This window comes from Tachyglossus aculeatus, chromosome 3 (assembly GCF_015852505.1).
Source record: "Tachyglossus aculeatus isolate mTacAcu1 chromosome 3, mTacAcu1.pri, whole genome shotgun sequence".
Classification (NCBI taxonomy): Eukaryota; Metazoa; Chordata; class Mammalia; order Monotremata; family Tachyglossidae; genus Tachyglossus; species Tachyglossus aculeatus.
Genome location: NC_052068.1, coordinates 96,064,327 through 96,069,881, shown reverse-complemented (window position 1 = coordinate 96,069,881; position 5,555 = coordinate 96,064,327). Strand labels below are relative to the sequence as shown.

General features: G+C 42.6%; 1 non-coding gene across 1 annotated transcript; it reads left to right on the top strand.

The window, feature by feature from the left end:
- Nucleotides 1–4,566: 4,566 nt before the first annotated feature.
- On the top strand, nucleotides 4,567–4,703 carry LOC119926172. The gene has a single exon (XR_005450071.1). It is a non-coding gene; the product is annotated as a small nucleolar RNA SNORA7 (small nucleolar RNA).
- Nucleotides 4,704–5,555: the final 852 nt, after the last annotated feature.

Below are 5,555 nucleotides of genomic sequence, written 5' to 3'. Positions count from 1 at the left end.
GCGAGGAGGTAGGGACTGGAGAGGATTACATCTAAATGTATTCATGCTTTCATGAATCATCAATAATTGTAATGACTGGAATGGAGACTGGCATATATAAAGCTAGGTCTACACTATTTGTTCTGACGATTTTGACACCTGTCTAAATGTTTTGTTTTGTGTCATCCTCGACTCCGCTCTCTCATTCACCCCTCACATCCAAGCCGTCACCAAAACCTGCCGGTCTCAGCTCTGCAACATTGCCAAGATCCGCCCTTTCCTCTCCATCCAAACCGCTACCCTGCTAATTCAAGCTCTCATCCTATCCCGTCTGGACTACTGCACTAGCCTTCTCTCTGATCTCCCATCCTCGTGTCTCTCTCCACTTCAATCCATACTTCATGCTGCTGCCCGGATTATCTTTGTCCAGAAACGCTCTGGACATATTGCTCCCCTCCTCAAAAACCTCCAATGGCTACCGATCAATCTGCGCATCAAGCAGAAACTCCTCACCCTGGGCTTCAAGGCTGTCCATCACCTCGCCCCCTCCTACCTCACCTCCCTTCTCTCCTTCTACTGCCCAGCCCGCACCCTCCGCTCCTCCACCACTAATCTCCTCACTGTACCTCGCTCTCGCCTGTCCCGCCATCGACCCCCGGCCCACGTCATCCCCCGGGCCTGGAATGCCCTCCCTCTGCCCATCCGCCAAGCTAGCTCTCTTCCTCCCTTCAAGGCCCTGCTGAGAGCTCACCTCCTCCAGGAGGCCTTCCCAGACTGAGCCCCTTCTTTCCTCTCCCCCTCGTCCCCCTCCCCATCCCCCCGTCTTACCTCCTTCCCTTCCCCACAGCACCTGTATATATGTATATATGGTTGTACATATTTATTACTCTATTTATTTATTTATTTATTTATTTTACTTGTACATTTCTATCCTACTTATTTTATTTTGTTGGTATGTTTGGTTCTGTTCTCTGTCTCCCCCTTTTAGACTGTGAGCCCACTGTTGGGTAGGGACTGTCTCTATGTGATACCAATTTGTACTTCCCAAGCGCTTAGTACAGTGCTCTGCACATAGTAAGCGCTCAATAAATACGATTGATTGATTGATTGATTGATTGTCTGTCTCTCCCTTCTAGACTGTGAGCCTGTTGTTGCATAGGGACTGCCTCTATATGTTGCCGACTTGTACTTCCCAAGTGCTTAGTACAGTGCTCTGCACACAGTAAGTGCTCAATAAATACGACTGAATGAATGAATGAATGAAGTATAGGACTGAGGTAATAATTCAGACAACTTTATGTAAAGTAACAAGCTTGTCTCATTCATCGGTATATTTTAGATAAAAGGTATTTTTTTGGCTTGAATCATCTGGAAAGTTACTGCCTCAGATTTTTCACCTCACAGATGCCCTATCATATTTCAAAGGAGACAGAAGTGCATTACTCAAGAGGGAATTCAAATATTTACTTGATGACCTATTGAATAAGGAGCATTTGTTTGCACTTCTACAAAGGCAGCGTGGCATAGTTGAAAGAGCACGGGCTTGGGAGTCAGAGGTCATGGGTTCTAATCCCAGCTCCACCACTGATCAGCTGTGTGACTTTGGGCAAATCACTTGATTTCTCTGTGCCTCAGTGACCTCATCTGTAAAATGGGGATTAAGACTGTGAGCCTCACATGGGACAACCTGATTTTCTTGTATCTATCCCAGCACTTAGAACAGTGCTTGGCACATAATAAGCACTTAACAAATGTCATTATTATTATTAATAAAGGCAGTGATTTCCTTGTCCTTTCTCTAGGGGAAACAGGCAAAATAACACCAGTACTTAGCAGTTTTACCTCTGGGATGGCTTTCCAGTGACCTGGCATCATGCCAAATCCAGGTTCCTGAGTGAACAGAATCCACTCCTGCCAGGTTTTTTGCCTGGTCTTCTTCTGGATGAGAACCAGATGCCGAAGAATCCTTGCAATTAGTTTTCAATAATCAGGAGAAGAAAGCACTCTATTTGATTGGCACCGTAAACAACAGACGTTCCCATATTCCTTGATATCACCATTTCCAACCCTGTCTCATAGAGATACTCTGACCCATGGCAGCAGCCTCCACCCTTAACTTAGATCAGCCATCTTTCAATGCCTGTTGCTGATCATATGGAGATGGGTCGTAAGAGTGGGGATGGCTCTGGAAAAACTGCTGGAAAAATCTTGCCTTGATCAAGAAAGTTAATTTATGGATGTCTTATAACTCCTTTTTAGCCTTTAGACATGAGAAAATCTAGTGGAATTTGAATTATATTTAGCAGCCAAAAGGGCTGAATAAGAAGGTAAAATCCTCTGCTTTTCTTGCATGATGTAGGGGATGAACTGCTGGAGATGTACAGTTTCAAATCTGAGGGACATAAATTAATAAATTTGAGCAATTCTTAATAGACAAAAAGAATGATGTATTCAAAAGGCCCAGAAGGAATTCCAGAACCTTTTGCCACTGGACTAAAAAAGATGAGTAATGCCTGTTGCTTTTGGAAATATAATGAAGTCTCTAATGAGAGATTGGATTACTACATGAAGGGGAAATAACTCTGGGTAAGAACTCTCCAGACCTCAGGAGCTCCTGAAATTGTGAAGGCTGAGCCCTGAGACAAATGGAATTGTCCAGCAGTTTGAAGATGATGTGGACAGTGAGATTGTATCTGTGTGTGTGAGTGTGTCATTGACAGAGAAACATCTGTAAAAAGGGGATTAAGACTGTGAGCCCCCAGTGGGACAGCCTGATCACCTTGTAACCTCCCCAGCACTTAGAACAGTGCTTTGTGCATAATAAGTGCTTAATAAATACCATCATTATTATTTGCACATTGTTCAGTTAATCAATCAATGGCATTCATTGAGCATTTCCTATGTGCAGAACACTGTACTAAGCACTTGGGAGAGTACAATGCAACAGAATTAATTGGCATGCATGCTCCCTGCCCACAGTGAATTTACGGTCCAGAGGCTGAGGACGGCATTAATATAAATGAGTAATTTATAACATATAGCCTTAATATATGTACATAAGTGTTGTGGGGTTGATGGTGGGGCAAATATCAAATGTCTAAAGGTCACATGATTGAGTGCGTAGGTAACACAGGAAGGGAGAGGGAGCTGGGGAAAAGATCAGGGAATGCTTCATGGAGAAGATGTGGTCTTAATTGTGTTTGAAGATAGGGAGAGTGGTGGTTTGGTGCACATGGAGGCAGAGAGAGCTCCATGAAGTACCTGAGAAAGGGATCAGCGATGAAAAAGATGAGATTGAGGCACAGTGATGTGTTCTGGGTACAGTGTACAGTGTTCTGCCTCCGATGACTGCCTCCCAAGATGACTTGGGAATTGAGACGTTTCGATCATTCCTCAATTAGTTAGCTCAATCACTCTTCATAGATGAGCTGTGTTTTCCTTTGATAGCAAAAAGGATATTTGAAGATTAAGGGTTAAGATTAAGTAGTTTCTGTGGGCTGGTTTAACTTCAAAGGGACAGGAAGAAACCCAAATAAATTGTAAGGAACCAGTTACAAGGAGGTTATATTTTATCGGGAAAAGTAATACGGTAGTTATTTCCTCCCAGGTGTGCTGGGTGAAATAGAATAAAAAAAACTGTATAAAATTTTAATGAATGCAAGGACCTTGAAAGTGTCAATAGTACCACAAATGCTGCACTTATCATGTTGATAGACTATGCAGGAGCAAAATGGTGAGCAGTTAAGAGTGCTGTGGCCTGATAATCATCTGCACCTGTAACTCTATTTCTCACTCCCCTGATTGCAGTCTGATGTTTTTGTTTATCAGAGTCATGTTCCTGTCTTTTTATTTTCAGATTGTCATTGGAGAGAAACGTTTTTCAATCCACTGTGATGCCAAAGGCCCTGAGAATAAATTTAATATTCTACCTCCCTCGCCTCTCTATTTTCCCTTTATTGTATTTAGTTGTGTTTCGTGGGCCTCTTAGTTCATGCAGGGATGATTTCTCTTTGAAGAGTGTGTGTATTTAAGAGCGCCCCATCTTGCATCCAAGCCCAAATAACATCACAGCAGTTTAAATGAGCATTCTTCATTTAAATTAATGAGCTTCTGCCGAAGATGTCTTGGGGGGATAGGTATATAATTAAAGTGCAGAAGGCACATGTGTATTTTCCAAGCAGTATGCCATGTTCTGAACCAGACCATTTTCATACTGCACCTTCTAAAAGATATGTTTAATCAAGAGAAACAGTGCAGCTTAGTGGAAAGAACACATGCCTGTCACTCCCCTGCTGTGTAACTTTGAGTATGACACTTAACTTGCCTGTGCATCACTTTCCCCATCTATAAAATGGGGTTTAAATATTTGTTCTCCCTCGTCCATAAACTGAGCCCCATGTCCAATGCTACAGTTTCAAAATAAAACTACTGAGAATGATGGCCTTCACTACACTGAGACATGAGAGGGAAGGAAGGAAGGAAGGAAGGAAAGGGAGAAATCAGTATTGTTAGACTAATATGAATCACAAGAAATGAGTTTACCCAAGTTGAATTTATAATGATAATAACATATAGTAAGTACTTAACCCCCTCTCAGAGTTGCACCTGGAGAGTTTCCAGTAATCTACCAGTCTTGGCTACAGGAGGGAGAATCAAGCAGAGCCTACCCATTCCATTCCTAGCTTGGGCAGTGGCTAGCCAGTGGAAGGCAATCTGCTACAAGCCAAAACTCACCAGTGCTGGGCAGCAACATCACGGGAGAGAGTAGAGGGCAGAGACTCAAATTTACTGCATAGAAGTAGGTAATGGTAAACAACTTCCATATTTTTACCAAGAAAACTCTATGGATATACTACCAGAATGATTGCAGATGGTGAGCAGGGCATTCAGGGAGACATGTGTCCATGGTGTCCCTATGAGTCAGAAGTGACTTGACGGCATAAGACAAAAGCACTTAACAAGTACCCTAAAAAAATCTATTTCCCAGTATTTAACCCATCTCCAAATGGCATAGGTAGATGACCACAGGGTTGATTTTGCCTAAGCATCATAGACCTGGTTTTCTTTTAATGTCTGTCTTTCCTATTGGATTCTAAGCTCACTATATTGCATGCTCCTTGAGGGTAGGGATCACATTACCAACTTCGTGGTATCATTCACATGCAAGCACTTAGTACAGTGTTCTGCCTCCAATACCTCATCTGTAAAATGGGGATTAAAATTGTGAGTACCATGTGGGACATGGGCTGTGTCCAACCTGATTAGCTTGTATCTACACCAGTGCTTTGCACAGTGATTGACACATAGTAAGCGCTTAACAAATACCATTAAAAATAAATTGGGTTTGGAATTACAGATGGGTATTTCAGCATAGTTCACAGAGCAAGTAAATTTGTAGCAGATCTCATAAGGAGGAAAGGGAGAGAAACTTCAGCTTCAGGTATTTTTCACTTTTGTGCTGGAAGTTTATTATTATTTGGGGGGAAACACTGTGTTCTAGTGAAAAGACCATGGGCCTGGGAGTAAGAGGACCTGGGTTCTAATTCCAGCTCCTCCACCTGTCTGCTGTGGGACCA